This window comes from Mercenaria mercenaria, chromosome 5 (assembly GCF_021730395.1).
Source record: "Mercenaria mercenaria strain notata chromosome 5, MADL_Memer_1, whole genome shotgun sequence".
Classification (NCBI taxonomy): domain Eukaryota; kingdom Metazoa; phylum Mollusca; class Bivalvia; order Venerida; family Veneridae; genus Mercenaria; species Mercenaria mercenaria.
The window spans coordinates 68,754,466-68,771,693 of NC_069365.1; the positions used below are offsets into that span (position 1 = coordinate 68,754,466).

The window sequence follows — 17,228 nt, forward strand, 5'->3', positions numbered from 1 at the left end:
TTGGTATGTGCAAGTAAAAATATAGTTGAAGTTGCATAGTGCTCGATCTAGAGTTAAGTTAAATATAACACATGATAAATATCCCAGGTGAGCAAGAAACTTCTTCAAAAGCTGCAATGAGGCTGCATATATAACTGGAGTGACCTCATTTTGGCAATACACCAAAATTAGCGATTCTGAACGGTAATCATTATTACCTGCCAAGACGCAGTCACTTCCGCATTTTGTCCATACCTTGAGCGTTGACAGGCGGGAATACTAAATGCAAAATACTATCTTGTTCTCTGCATCTGTACTAATTTTTTCCATTAAATTTGATTGTAATACTGTTACCTGTAAAAGAACAGATTCTGACAAAGCCTTCTGGAGTCACAAATGCGTTTTTCGCAACTTTTTTTGTCGCCGAGAATGAAACCTGGTGCGTAAAGGTGTGTCAACGTCATAAAATTTAACCAATGAAACTTTACGTTACAAAATCTTGTGTATATTCCCCGTTATCATTGTACCGGACACTAAATGTACGGTAGGGCGTTACGCGCTCCCAGTTATATTCTATACAAAATATAGACTTAAAATTTAATAGGAATAATCTTATTGTAAATTATAAATCTAATATAAAATGCAGTGGAAAGTCATTACCTTCTTAGAATTGTTTTCCAATTTCGATTTTTAACATACAAATAACACTGGTATTAAGTAGACTTACTTCACCAAATACCGCACATCCTCTCTCATATTTTACATATTATGTGTCTTGAAAAAAGTTTCATGAGACGTTTTTCTTCCGCCTTGCTACCGGTGTAAACATAAATCATTCGGACGAAAAGTATATGTCTTTCGTCCAATATTTTGGCGAACCTCTATAGTTATTTGAAATTCTTCTTCTTCTTCTTCTGTTGAACTCCAAACCTCAAGATGAGTATTCTCGGAATTGTGACTGTACATGCATGTGTTGCAAGGGCAGCAAGTGAATTTTAAATGTCCTTTTTACAATTAAAAGTAAAAATAGTTTTAAGATTAATTTAGTGATGATAATAGCAGCCCAGACTTAAAAGTCCTCGATGGTACTGGCTGCTACTACTGACTCTGGAAGACTGTTCCATAGCCGTATTGATTGCACTTGGGAAGAAGGAACCCTTGTGAAGTAGAAGTCTTGAATGCGGGACGATGAAGCACATGCTGTGACTTCTTGTTGACGTGATATTTGTCCTGATTAGATATGGAACTGATGGAATAGCAATAAGTTGATACACTACTTTATAGAGTATGATTGTTTTACTGGTCTCGCGACGTTCTTTGAGACTTGGCCACTGGATAAACATTCAAGCATGGCTGTAACACTGCTGGTACGTCTATAACCCCCTGTAAAATATCGTGCTGCTCTTCTTTGCACCTGTTCGACCTTGTTGATGTTAGTCTGTGTATATGGATCCCATAAGAAACATACACTATTTAATATTCTATATGGGTTTTAAACTACACTGAAAAATAATATTTAATGTTCTGTATCGACTATATACAACATTATAGTAGACAGCCCATACAGGACATAAAAATATTAGGTTTCAAGTATCCGTGAATGGAATTAAGATAGTTCTTGAAAAGAAATTGGATTAGATATGCATGTTTCGATTTACAGAAAGCATAATGTTCTAATCGAGTCTATGAAAAATGAATTTGTTGTTTCTAACCTAATACATCATCGTGCATTGAATAAAATAAAGCTCTTTGTTAATGGTTGCTATAGGCCTAGATTGCATTTTTTTTCTGCAATTATAAGTACAATGGATGATAATTCATTTCTTTACGAATTAAAATATTTTTCTGGTGTTCATGCATGTGTGAATCATGACGAATAATGCACACAATGAAATAGAAAAAAAGTGGAAACTTCACAGGTCGCTCAACACGACAAAAACGAAAATGTTGCAGGCTCGGTTTGATTGAGCCTGTTCATGGACGGTAGTGGAAATGCATGCTACCGTCCACGCCCTCTAGCCCCGGGTTGAGCAGAACTCAACATTTACACATGCTAAAAGTACAAAAAGCAATTTAGAGACATCCACAGATGTATTCAAACGGCGGTGAACATGGAACCTTCAATGATACACGTGTTGAGGCGTGTAATTCCATGAAGAGCGGCGTTTGGTCCCCAGATAAAATAATAGGTTTGCCCCAAACGAGAAAACAATGGGCAGAACTAACAAACTGGAATTTAGAAAGGGGATCTGAGGTTATGGAGCCTGCGTATCACAGAAACTGTCAAAAGACAAAATTAAAAAGCTGGCACCATATCCAAGGGGTGATTATACAATACCCAAGGCTATGAAAGCGGGAGTATTGGAACCACCCAGGCCGAAATGGTCATGTTGAGAAACTAAATAGTACCAATAACACGACATAAAAGTCGTGCTGAACGATCTGAGAAGATCGAAACATAACAGCCCTGATTGAATGTACGGGGAGACTTTTTACGGCCGCCACACGGCACAAACAACGCTGCTGTGGTAATAAAATAGAAAAAAGTGGAAACTTCACAAGTCGCTCAACACGACAAAAACGAAAATGTTGCAGGCTCGGTTTGATTGAGCCTGTTCATGGACGGTAGTGGAAATGTATGCTACCGTCCACGCCCTCTAGCCCCGGGTTGAGCAGAACTCAACATTTACACATGCTAAAAGAACAAAAAGCAATTTAGAGACATCCACAGATGTATTCAAACGGAGGTGTACATGAAACCTTCAATGATACACGTGTTGAGGCGTGTAATTCCATGAAGAGCGGCGTTTGGTCCCCAGATAAAATAATAGGTTTGCCCCAAACGAGAAAACAATGGGCAGAACTAAACAAAATGGAATTTAGAAAGGGGATCTGAGGTTATGGAGCCTGCGTATCACAGGAACTGTCAAAAGACAAAATTAAAAAGCAGGCACCATATCCAAGTGGTGATTATACAATACCCAAGGCTATGAAAGCGGGAGTATTGGAACCACCCAGGCCGAAATTGTCATGTTGAGAAACTAAATAGTACCAATAACACGACATAAAAGTTGTGCTGAACGATCTGAGAAGATCGAAATATAACAGCCCTGATTGAATGTACGGGGAGACTTTTTACGGCCGCCACACGGCACAAACAACGCTGCTGTGGTAATAATTAAGAAAAAAGTGGAAACTTCACAGGTCGCTCAACACGAGAAAAACGAAAATGTTGCAGGCTCGGTTTGATTGAGCCTGTTCATGAGCCCCAAATGCACATAATGAATAAAGCTCCAATTAAATGTTATTTAAAAAAGTGTTCGATGAAAGGTAGGCCCAGATTACACGTGCATGAACATCAGAAAGCAAGAATTGTAATCCTAGCATGTTTCTGCATAGATTTTTCATTTTTTATTTAAATAACATTGCTCTACACACCAAACATTTCGTGAAACCAATAATTCATCGGATAGGAAATGATTTAACTAGGACAATAAGTGGTCACGTTTATATACGTTTTGTTAAAATTACATAAGAAAGTTATCACATTTTTTTTTTCTAATATCAGTGCTACCTGATTCGGCATTAAATCTAACATGTAGGAATATAAAGGTGTTCCTCAACGCTTAACCAATCAAATTGCTTTTATTAATAGTAGCTGGAATTATTAGCAAATAAGCAGTTTCAAGGTTGTGAGTATCAACAATTGTTCAAAGTAGAAAATATTAGAAAGAAAGAAATAAGAAACTGAAATTGTTTAATAATCAAATTGTGCATAAGCTAAAAAGCTTGAAGCATTCTGATCCTATATCCTTTTGGAGCCTGTTGAACAAATATTCTGGTGATAAACAGAATATTATTAGTAGTAAAATTTCTAGTGATGTCTTTTATGAACATTTCAGTAAATTAAACGGAAACCTTGTTGATTGAGATGATAATTCTATCGATATCGACTTGCAAAATATAAATAATTAAAACGAAGAATTAAATGCACCTTTTTCAGAAAGTGAAATGCAAAAAGCTATTAATTTGTTGAAAAACAATAAGTCAGCCTCTTTGTTTGATGTTTTGATTGAGTACTTAAAACATTCTCATGTATCTATGTTACCTGTGTTTTGTAAGTTTTTCAGTATATATTATTAGATGCAGGTATGTTCCCTGAAATCTAGAGTAGAGGAATTATTTTACCACTGTATAAAGATAAAGGTGATATTAATGACCCTGATCCCTACAGAGGGATAACGATTCTTAGCTGTTTTGGCAAACAAAATTTATTTCTGTGTTAAATATTAGATTAAATAATTTATAGGAAGATATAATATATATTCTTTGTGAAGAGCAGGCTGGATTTAGAAAAAAAAATATTGTGCAATCGACCATATATTTTCTTTAAAAATGTTAACATATATTTTCTTTAAAAATGTTAACTGACATGTATTTAGCTCAGAACAGAAAGTTATATTGTTCATTTATAGATCATAGGAAAGTGTTCGATTCTGTGAACAGAGTGGCCTTATGGCAGAAGCTACTCAGTTACAATATAGAGGGTAATTTTTTCAAAATAATATATGATATGTATGGAAAAGCTAAATCGTGTGCCAGAGGTAATAACAAATTATCAGACTTCTTTGCGAGTCAGTCTGATGTCCGTCAGAGTGAAAACATATCTCCTGTGTTATTCTTATTGTTTTTGAATGATTTGAATGAGTTTATGTCCCATCGATATAGCGGTCTTCAGTTTTTATCTGATAATGTTAACACTATGTAAAGTGATGATGATATAGAAGTTTTCTTAGATTGTTTATGCTTTGTGTGCAGATGATACTGTTATTTTGCCTGATAGTGAACACGAATTACAATTAGATTTGAATGCTATGTCTAATTATTGTAATATTTCGGGCCTGCAAGTTAATTCTGCTAAAACTAAGATTGTTGTCTTTTGGAAAAATAAAAGGGGCCTAAGAAACATTCCAGATTTTAAATTAGATAATAATATTTTAGAAAGTGTTGACCATTTTAATTATCTAGGTGTACAGTTCTTTTATAACGGTAAATTCGGCTTGACAAAAGGCACCTGGTTGATCAAGCCAGAAAGACTATGTTTTCAAAAAGGCACGTAAACTGGCACTTATTAATGATATGCAGTTAAGTTTGTTTAATACTATGATTGCTCCAATCATTTTATATGTGTCGAAGGTATGGGGTATAGAAAATGTTGATATTATTGTTAGATTCCAACTTAAATATTGTAAACCCGTTCCTAATCTTAAGCGGCGAACACCAAATTGTATGATTTATGGTGAGCTTTGTATAACCCCTTTGTCACTGCAAATTGCACAGTAGTCGTATTTTTAATTACTGGTGTAAAGTTCTTAAAGCTAAAAATGATAAGATATGTAATATGTTATATAAAAACATCTTTTATGCTATATACACATGAAAATGTTTTGTTTGTTTGTTTGTTTTGGGGTTAACGCCGTTTTGTAACAGTGTAAATTTAGACTGGATTCTGTATATTAAGAACACATTTGTCAAATTTTTGGTTACACCAACAAGTTTTGTCACCAACATTGTTTAAGAATATTTTGTTAACTCTAGTAAATTATCGTATTTACAAAGAGGATTTTTGTTTTTGAAAAATATTTCAGCATTTTGTCATTGGATTTAGCTAATACTTTTTTGTAAATTTAGGTGCATGAATCACAAATTACCTATTGAAAAGGGAAGATTATTTAATATAGATAGAAATCTTAGAACTTGTAATCTATGCAACCAAAATACTTTAGGTGATGAATTTCATTATCTTTTTAAGTGTAATCATTTTAAAGTTGAAAGAAGGAAATATGTAAAAAGAGTACAATTATAACAAGAGCTGTCGGAGGACAGCAACGCTCGATTATTCAACGGCCTTGTCGATTGAATGAATACGAAAGTCGAAAAAGGGACATAATTTAGTAAAAAAGCAAAATAGGGTTATGCAACCTGCATAGTGCTAAATTATCAGCTCATGACAGTGGACAAGTGTGTGAAGTTTCAATCCATTCCCATTAGTGGATACTGAGATACCAGCTTACATATAAGAATTTAACCCAAAACTCCTAAGTTGAAAAAAGGGCATAATTTTGTAAAATGCGAAGTTGAGTTATTGACCCTTTGCACTGCATGTCATATCATGACAGTGAACAAGTGTGTGAAGTTTCAATCCTTTCCCATTAGTTGATACTGAGATACCAGCTTACATACAAAAACTTAACCAAAAATTTCTATGTTGAAAAAGGGGCATAATTTTGTAAAAAAGCAAATAAAGTTATTGGACCTGCTTTGTGCATGTCAGATCATGACAGTGAACAAGTGTATGAAGTTTCAATCCATTCCAATTAGTGAGTACTGAGATACCAGCTTACATACAAAACCTTAACCAAAAAATTCTAAGTCGAAAAAGGGGCATAATTTTGTAAAAAAGCAAAATAGAGTTATGGAACCTGTGAAATCACAGTTAATAAGTGTGTGAAGTTTCAATCTATTCCCACAAGTGGTTGCTTAGATACCAGCTTACATACAAAAACTTAACCAAATCGGGACGCGGACGCCGACGCAGACGCGGACGCCGACGCATGGGCGAGCCCAATAGTTCTACTATTTTATGAATAGTCGGGCTAAAAATCCAAACGTTGTCAAATTTTCACAGCTAATGACCAGTACCGACAAATTAGTATTAATAAAACTTTCAATCTTTTGTAAACATATCATGTCCATATGCAAATAACTGCCGTAAAATCTCTCATTCTCCTTTTATATTACATACATGTATAAAGAGGATATTTGTTTGTTTCGGTGTAGGACTGGTGTGTCTTTTGCGAGTGAGCACCAGGTGCGGTATTTTCACAAGTGGCTAAGCTACGAGTGTGGATGTGGAATGTGGTGTTCGTGAGTGGGGATATTTAGGTCGTGCATATGGAGCAGGCAAAGTTTCTTTCTTTTTAATGCATGTTTTGACTAATTTACCCATTTCAGTGAAGATATATTTGACTTTTTTTCACTGCGAAAATTGCTGGTTTTACCACATTCTGTTCTCCATCACTTTCGGAAAACATACAGTAACTAATATTTCATGCTGTCACACTTGAATATCATGCCATTTTTGCCAATTTCATTATTTTGTTACTGTTTATGTTGTTGTTGTCAGGTGCCCTTAAAGGGCATTGACTTTATCAATAAACTTGAAACTTTAAACATGATGGCTAACTTTCAACACCTAGCATAATTTGTGCCAGTACTCAAGAGGCTCAAATGGGCATAAGTCACTCCCTTGAGGAGGACATTGAACTTTCAACCTTGCTTCTTGCCAAGTTTGGTGAATATCTGTTCAGAAGTTCATTCAAAGTTATTTACATGGTTTCTGTTTTGGCTGTGACAGCCCCAAAATGTAGTCATATGTGAAACCATTTGAACAACTTGAGAGAGGGCTAAACATGCGGGCCTCAAATCGAGTTCAGCAAGTATTATTCATGAAATGTTTCATAAGCAGTTGTTTAAGGATCTTTCTATTTTTAGCTCTAGTGTCCCTATCTGCTGTAAAGCAAAAAGACCCTGCATGCTTCAGGCCAATTTTGGTGAATATCCATCAATTACTGCATCAGAAGTAGTTCTTTAAATTTTTGTTTTCATTTTTAGATCTGAACGTCTCTTTCTAAAGGGGTTAAGTGGAACCATTTGAACAAACTTGAATGTGGTCTAGGCATCATGTTAGAGAAAAGAAAGCATTTTATGCCGATGCTTTTGTCAAGCTCGTAGTCGAAGTTCAGGCAATTCTGTAGGAAATCTGTTCATTCAATATTACAATTATGTAAACATTCGATTATGCTTAAGCTTCTAATTGATACTTAATCATTAAAATCGGTTTCAATCTAGACCATCGTAACTTTATTTGTAAATTACAGGTCGTTTGATTTAAGTTTAAAGGGTTCATATCTTGAGCTCATGTGGTCCCAAGAATTTTACTGAACCATTTGATGAAACTTGAGAGAGATCCACACAAGTATGCTACTGTCAAGCCGTATATGAGTAAAAGTTGATTAAAAGCTGATTTTTTTTTTATTTTAGCACCTATGATAGGTATGTGCTATTTTAAAAGTCGACTCGACTATTATTTCGATTCCTGTAATTCTTGTAATATATGGAACATTCGTTGCAAAAAGTGCACTTTGAAAACATGTTGAAATTGTAACAAACAATTGTCTGTGCTGCCGATCAGTTTATTTCAAAATGTTAGCAAGGTCTTGATCCAAAATCCCGGTGCTAAAATAAAAAAAAAACAAAAAAACAAACTTTTAATCAACTTTTACTCATGTACGGCTTGACGACTACTTGTGTGGATCTCTCTCAAGTTTCATCAAATCGTTCTGTAAAATTCCCCACTCGCGAACACCACATTCCACATCCCCACTCGTAGCCAAGCCACTTGTGAAAATACCGCACCTGGTGCTCGCTCGCAAAAGACACCCAAGTCCTACACCGAAACAAGCAAATATCCTCTTTTATACATATATGTAATATAAACGGAGAATGAGAGATTTTACGGCAGTGATTTGCATATGGACATGATATGTTTACAAAAGACTGAAAGTTTTATTAAAACTACTTTGTCGGTACTGGTCATTAGCTGTGAAAATTTGACAGCATTTGGATTTTTATAATAGTACTCTTTTTAAATATTTCCTTCTTTCAACCGTAAAATGATTACACTTAAAAAGATAATGAAATTCATCACCTAAAGCATTTCGGTTGCATATATATTACAAGTTCTAAGATTTCTATCTATATTAAAGAATCTTCCCTTTTCAATAGGTAATTTGTGATTCATGCACCTACAAAAAGTGTTAACTAGATCCAATGACAAAATGCTGGAATATTTTTCAAAAACAAAATCCTCTTTGTAAATACGATAATTGTTTGTTTGTTTGTTTTGAGTTTAACTCCGTTTTTCAACAGTATTTCAGTCATGTAACGGCGGGCAGTTAACCTAACCAGTGTTCCTGGTTTCTGTACCAGTACAAACCTGTTCTCCGCAAATAACTGCCAACTTCCCCACATGAATCAGAGGTGGAGGTATACTGATTTCAGACACAATTTCGTTTATCAAATAGTCACGGAGAACATACGTCCCGCCCGAGGATCGAACCCACGACCCCGCGATCCGTAGACCAACGCTCTCCCTACTGAGCTAAGCAGGCGGGTAAAATAATTGAGACATTTACTAGAGTTGGTTAGTGTACTTTTCCATTGTTTAACAAATTGATAAATTGATCTTTAAGCCTGAAGTTAACAATATTCTTAAACAATGTTGGTGACAAAACTTGTTGGTGTAACCAAACATTTGACAAATGTGTTTTTAATATACCGAATCCAGTCTTAATTTACATTTTCATGTGTATATATAGCATTAACGATGTTTTTATACAACGTATTACATATCTTTTCATTTTCAGCATTAAGAACTTTACACCAGTAATTAAAAATACGACTAGTATATAATTTGCAGTGACAAAGGGGTTATACCAAGCTCACCATAAATCATTCAATTTGGTGTGCTCCACTTAAGATTAAGAACGAGTTTACAATATTCAAGTTGGAATCTACCAACAATATAAACATTTTCTATACCCCATACCTCCGACCCATACAAAATGATTGGAGCATCTATAGTATTAAACCAACTTTACTGCATATCAATAGGAAGTGCCAGTTAACGTGTCTTTTTGATAACCTTTTTGCCTTTTTTAAGAAAACATAGCCTTTCTGGCTTGATCGACCAGGTGCCGTTTAGTCAAGCTAAATTTACCATTATAAAAGAACTGTACACCTAAATAAATAAAATGGTCAACACTTTCTAAACTATTATTATCTAATTCAAAATCTGGAATGTTTCTTAGGCCCCTTTTATTTTTCCAAAAGACAATAATCTTAGTTTTAGCAGAATTAACTTGCAGGCCCCAAATATTACAATAATTAGACATAGCATTCAAATCTAGTTGTAATTCGTGTTCACTATCGGATTAAATAACAGTATCATCTGCACACAAAGCATAAACGATCTAAGAAAAACTTCTATATCATCATCACTTTACATAGTCAGGCACGTAGCTGCCTTTACGCAGATACGCAGCTGCGTACTATAGTAAAAATTTGGCAAGTATACACAATTAAATTGTCTCTAAATAATCTCTTTCGTTGCAATAAGAAGTATATATTATGCAACATACACAATCATTGCTTACTTCCTATTCTGTTTAACAATTTAGATACAGTTTTGCAATTTATTTCGTTATCTAGAGCCCTCTATCCTACTATTTGATTACTTACTTTGTAATAATCCTGAACATGTGAAATATCACAATCATATGCCGTCTATGCTAACGGTTTAAAAAGGCAAACTTCTATAATAGAACTATAGCACAATATCAAAAATTGAAAAAAAATAAAATTGGGGGCTTTCAAGTCTAAAAGAAATTTTGAATAGGATATATTATATAATACTGCAGACATTATTTTCACGCATAATGGTTATTAAGTTATTTTCAGACGCCACAGAATAGATATAGATATAGATATCTGATATATCTTATAATTGTACTTAAGTGTAAACAATTATCAATTATTCCATGGTCACATTATTGAAGAAAATAAAATCAAATAGGAATCAAATATCTTCTTTCTTTATCATTGGTGATTACATAATTTTTAGTGGCATAATAGGTAACTAAATTATATGTATTATATTTCAGAAGACCTTAAACAAGATTCTTAAAAATTATCAGATCCTAAATGACTGAAAACTGAAACAGGTAAGCATTTCTCTGCTTACAGTCATTTCATCCAGACAACTTTAACATTGTTTAAAAAAAGTTCTGAGGTTTCAAAAATATTAGAAACTGAATTTTGTGTTAGAAAAAGTTCCGATCTTCAATGAATATTTTGCCTGCGATCGCTCCAAATTGTAATTCAAAATTAAAAGGCTTTCTTTTCCAAAAAGATGTGTAAAACCAAAGTTTTTACAAAATGCATTTATTGTTTGCGTGTTTTTGTGTTCCGGTTTAGCGTCTTTTTCAACAATATTTCAGTCATATAAACGATGGTGCCTACTTGTAGCCATTGGCACAATACCAAGCTTTGTAGTGCTGCATCATTAGAATACCCTCACCCAGTTAAACAATACTGGCACCAGGCTGACCAGTCCTAGTACTTTCCTCTTAATATTGAGCCGCAAGCCAGGAAGCTACTAGCACCATTTTTGGTTGCGGGGTTTACCCCGCTACCAAAGTTACAAGTGTATTTCTGACAATCATAGCATCTTTATTTTATTCCAAGTCACATCCAAAGGATGTTCATGTGCTACACAAAATAGTCCCATTCATGAACAATGCGGATGAATTATCAGTGACCAAGCCGTTCTGATTCAACCTGTGTCCATTCACACTGACCATTTAGATTATATAAGATCTATCAATGATAAGGTTTTCAGCCCATGATTACATCACAAGCTAGGTCAGGCAGAGTTCATCTTCGCATGTCAAACTAAAGTCTTCTTTCACCAAGGGACAATACCCTGTATCTACCGTTGATAAGACAAATTAGATATGCGAGTTTCTCCCCTTATCTACCCGTAAGGTAACTTAACGTATCTTATCACCAATCATTCTCATTCATCAGATGTTCGACATGGTACCCGAGACGAACCGGAGAACCATGGTAGAGCTCTGGTATGCGAGAGTGCTCAACAATAAACAGTGTTGTCATTATCATCCATAAAAGAATAGGAAGGACGGAATGGGAGTCCGTATATTTAATGCAAGAATTTTATTGGATAAAATATTTTCATGATCACCTCAAATATGAACAGAATAAATAACCAACCTCATTAAAACATAGCTACGATGTAAATATAGTCATATAAATTAAAATCATAAAATCATTTTCAGCAGTGATATGTGAATGAAATTTTAATTGAAAACATTCAGATTGTGAATTAAAAATATACAGATAAGATAATTTTTATTCATCAACAGCTTTTAAAACTCGACTTGTAACATTTAGTGTTACAATAACATTTCGCTTCTAGGCTTTTTTTCGATGCGGAGATGCCTGGTTATTAAATGGAAGATTATATTTGAGTACAAGCTATGAAATGGACTAAGGCAGTCTGACATATTGTGGAAACTTTTACTTGCAGCAATTAAAAACACATGTATTTACAATATGTAACAGTACAGAAAGAAATGACAATTTAAGACACCAGTCAAATAATTAAGTTCTATTTTTAGGTTTATCTGACCGCTATCTCATTTGCATTTGCTTAGTTAATTAAGTATAATGTGTTGCGCAACAGAACATCTGGTTGTATATCAGTATGGATAGCGCACACTGCATGCAGTTATGTAAATTCGCATTTCTGTGACCAAAGTATTCATAAAAATTTCCAAAAAAATTAACGTTATAGGATAGATTTTTAGTATAGAAATATGATGATTTATTAAAGAATCTAGTTAATTTTCTTTCATTTCTTTTCATCATAAAGCTTTTCTTTTTATAACTGACCCTTATACAGGCGCGGATACCTGCTGTGTTTACAGAGGTTTTATGGTATGATCATGCTGACAGCTACTATACTTAACACTTTGCTATTAATCAGAAACACATTACACGCTTATATATGTAAATACTAAGCAAAAAGTCAACCTGCTATATGCTATTTTATTTTAAAAGCAATATTACTGTAATACTAAAATCCATTTTAAATTAAAAGATATCAAGTTAAAAGATATATCATATCAGTCCATCGTTCACATTTAGACTTAAAATAGTTTTGACAATTATTTGTTCGACTGTAAGCTTCGTAAACATGATAATAAAATTAAGTACTCGAATCTGTGTGTCAGTAGTATATTTTATATACTTCCAGTAGTGCTAAATTTATCTATCAGTCAATTATATCATAGCAGTCTTGTAATACATATAATAACAATAAAAATAATACAGTCATATGTTCATATAGCTGTGATTTATTCTGTTATGCATTAATCTGATTCTTATGAATAACTATGGAAGCGAAAACTCTGTAAAAGCCGATAAGAATTCTGATATTTTTTTTCTGAACTGAATCTCAAAAGTTATACTATTTTTATTTCGCAGGCACTAATATCTCATTTATTTCACTTTTACAAAAATGCAACCGATATATTATGTCAGTCACAGTGTAGCGCGGATGTTAAATTTACAAAACTGTGATTATTGACATTTCACATGTAACAATCTGTTACATCTAAAACCCCGAATATTTTAATGACACGTGGTTGCGACAATTTACATTTTTGACAGCAACAATGACACGTGGCTTTGACATTGATCGCAATACACAGTAATATTTGACACTAGTTTTTTTTTTTTTTACATAAAATAAACGATATGTAACGCAAAATGTGATAAAGGCAATATTTTATCTTTTATTTTTAAACAATCAGTCAAAAAACTTAAGCTATACAATTGAATTCCAGCTATGATAATTCTAACATCTTTGCCTCTACTACGGAACACTTCAAGCAAGGCAGAGACTCTTATCAGAACATAACTCGGACATTTTGGGCAGAGTGGCTAAAATGCAATTTTAGCCGTTTTTAAATGCAAATGGAAGCAAGATGCTATTGAATTACTTTAAATATTTTTGTATCATCATTCTCTTTGTTTGTTATACTTTCACGTCATAACAGTGATAAAATTTGATTCAGAGGACAAACAGTATTAAATGTCCTTTAAAGTTAGCGAAAGACGTGGTTTGCTTGCATTTTATATAGGTTACATAGGGAAATACTATGGTTGATTTCAAATGAAATTGGAAGCAAGAAGAAATAGTGTTACATTAATAAAAAATACACCAGTGGAAAGATAAGAAAATGAATTTTATGGTAGGAACAGTGATAAATTTAAATATCAAAGCAGGAAATAAGAATGGTCAAAACAAAATTTAATCCTTCTATATTTCAATGTAAATCAGAGGTCTGTCTGATATCAGAAAGTCTCTGCGGCGGCTGTTCTCGCACCCCGCTGCGGATAGCTTGATAAGACGCCTAAGAAGAAAAAAGTTGGGTATGGATAGGAGGCACATTTGTATTTGTTTCTCATTCATGTATATTTATAGATTGGCATTTAAATAGAAAATAAATCTACCAAAACCCGCAACCACCAGACGTCTCAAGGCTTTGATTCATTTCTTTGGTACGACATGGGGAGGGCACCAATCCATGACTTCCAGCACACAAAGGTTTATAAATTATTTATGAAGGAGATATAATACATCAAGAAGATCAAACGGTGAAAAACTTATCAAAGGGATACTTTTTATTCAGTCAATAAGCTGAAATCTATTCTCCAAAAACTATATATATATATATTACCCAAGCTCTTCAGGGGATATTTTTTTCATAAAAAATTCTTTATTCAATTTGCAGAACATCCTTTTGAGCTGATTTGAATTTTGACAGAGTTATGCCCTCTTTTTAACTTAGAATTTTTGGTTAAAGTTTTTGATTAAGTCAAATATCTCTGTTACTATCAAAGATATTGACTTGAAACTTAAAATAGTTATTTATTATCAAAGTCTACACCAGGAGAAACAATCCCTATAACTCTGATTGAATTTTGATGGAGGTATGCCCCTTTTTGACTTGGAATTTTTTGGTTAAAGTTTTTGATGAAGTCAAATATCTCTGTTACTATCAAAGCTATTGACTTGAAACTTAAAATAGTTATTTACTATGCAAGTCTACACCAGAAGAAACAATCCCCATAACTCTAATTTGAATTTTGACAGAGTTATGCCCCCATCTTAACTTAGAATTTTTGATTAAAGTTTTTGATTAAGTCAAATATCTCTGTAATTGTCAAAGCTATTTACTTGGAACTTAAAATAGTTATTTATTATCAAAGTCTACACCAGGAGAAATGATCTCAAATAACTCTGATTTGAATTTTGTCATAGTTATGCCCCTTTTTAACTTAGAATCTTTTGGTTAAAGTTTCATAAAGTTTTTACTGGTAAAGCTTTAATTCAGAGTCTAGCACTGAGAAAAGTCGAGCGCGCTGTCTTATGGACAGCTCTTGTTCAAAGTCTTCTGAAATGCCGAAAAAATAACCCTAAAAGTTAATCAACCGTTAGCTTAATCGCCTGTTAAAGTTTCGAACAACTGGGCCCTGGTTTATAAAATTAGTTGATTTAACGTGCATTTAAATTCACCAATAATTGCCTTTGTTATAACAATTTAGGTACAGTCATTATCCTACTATTTGATTTCTTATTTTGTAATAATCCTGACCATGTGGAATATTACATTCATACGCCGTCTGTGCTAACGGTTTTAAAGAGTCAAATTTCTATAATAAAATAATATTACAATGTCAAAAATTGATAAGCTTTTAGCTGAGAAATCAACAAAGAGACATTTTCAACACTAATAGGACAATTTGTATAACATTGCAGACGTAATTTGCCACGCATAATAATTATTATGTAATTTTCAGATATCATAGATATATCTTATAATTGTATTTAAATGTATAAAATTATCAATTATTCCATGGTCCTAATGTTGTAGAAGATAAGACATTATAGAAATCAAATAATAACACCTAGTTAAATCCTACGCCAAGGTTTGACACCGGTACAAGTCAAACGATATTACAGAATCTGACAACCAATTCACAGTGAGATAAATATGTTCTTTCTTACAGTTTTTTTCAATGGCCTTATAGATCTAGGTAGCTAAATTATATGTAATATATTTCAGAAGACCTTAAACAACATTCTAAAACATGTCCTTCAAAATTTTAGTGTAATACTTGGTTTTAGATGTCGTTGAGATATATCAACAATCACGCTCATGTTTTTAATATTTGTTTTATGAATCAGTACGTTAGTACAATGTCTACCCAATGCTTATGTTCAACCCTTGTATAAAACTTCTTAAAAGGACTATTTTGGGTTCGCTATAGCCTAATATATGTTATTTCAATGTATGTTTTAACATTGGGACATGGAAATATGTTCCTTACATCCGATATTTTCTATAATCATGTTTGCTATAACCATTTTGTTTTACATTGTAGGGACATTTTAAATTGTTCCTTAATTATAACCAAAAAATTACCGGAAATTCATTATAACTCTGTTCGTTATATTTGAAGTTAACTGTATAGCGTGAAAACACAATGGCGAGGTACGAGATCACAATGGCGAAGCGCGAAATTTTGAATTTTCCGTAATTTCGCGCTTCGCCATTGCAGTCTTGCGCTTCGCAAACATAATTTTGCATTTTGTGCTTCTTCATCATGCACAGGAGATAAGCATAGCGTTCGATCACGACGGCGAAACACGAAATCATGACGGCAAAGCACAAGATCACAAGTGCAAATCTCGAGATTTTCTTAATTTCGCACTTAGCCATCGTGATCTCACGCTTCGCCACCGTTATTTCTCTCTTCACGCTTCGCTAACATGCGCCGTCGTGGCCTCGCGCTTTTCATATTCATAGAGAAAGCAGAGCGTGAAAGCTAAGCGTGAAGTCTCGAACGTTGCTTAATTTCGAACTTTGCCATCATGATCTCGCGCTTCGCCATCGTCATTTCGCGTGTCACTCTTCCCCATCATAGGCAGGCGATACGTGAAGCGAAGAATTGCGATGGCAAAGCTTGAGTTATGGCAAAATTCGTTTTAACAACTATCGTATATATACTTATAGACATATCCCTTGAATGATATATCCAGTCATAATGATATTTTGAAATTGTGTTACCACGAACCATCTGTTTTAAATAAATATTTACACATGTAGGCCTACATGAACCACAACTAAGATGTGCAATATTACACGAATATCTAGTAAAGCAATACATTTTATATAAAAGAAATGAGAAGGAATAACTTATTCGTGCAATATTTATGCTTCAAATATACGTTAAAATGTACCATTTGCCGTTCTCACATTAAAAAAAAATAATCAACGGGTGGATACCCCGGCCCCCTGAAAAATGTCCCAGCTACGCGCCTATTATCAATACCTGGTGACAATAGTTGGAACTGTAACCATGTTACAATAGTCTGTCGCCTCAGCAAAATACCTTGGCATGAATATTAAAAACGATCTCTCGTTGGACGTCCAGCATCGACTCCTGACTCTCTCTTAAGCATAAAATTGCAAATT

At 33.8% G+C, this 17,228-nt stretch overlaps 1 protein-coding gene across 2 annotated transcripts in view; it reads right to left on the reverse strand.

Moving 5' to 3' along the window:
• Window positions 1–491, reverse strand: part of LOC123557521 (thymosin beta-like) — a 55,512-nt gene extending 55,021 nt beyond the window's left edge. Inside the window, exon 1 of one of the 2 annotated variants that reach the window (XM_053543838.1) lies at window positions 334–491. The gene's annotated coding sequence lies outside the window, so the exon portion shown is untranslated. The remainder of the gene's footprint in view (window positions 1–333) is intronic. The other variant, XM_045349025.2, reaches the window with a different exon arrangement.
• Window positions 492–17,228: the final 16,737 nt, after the last annotated feature.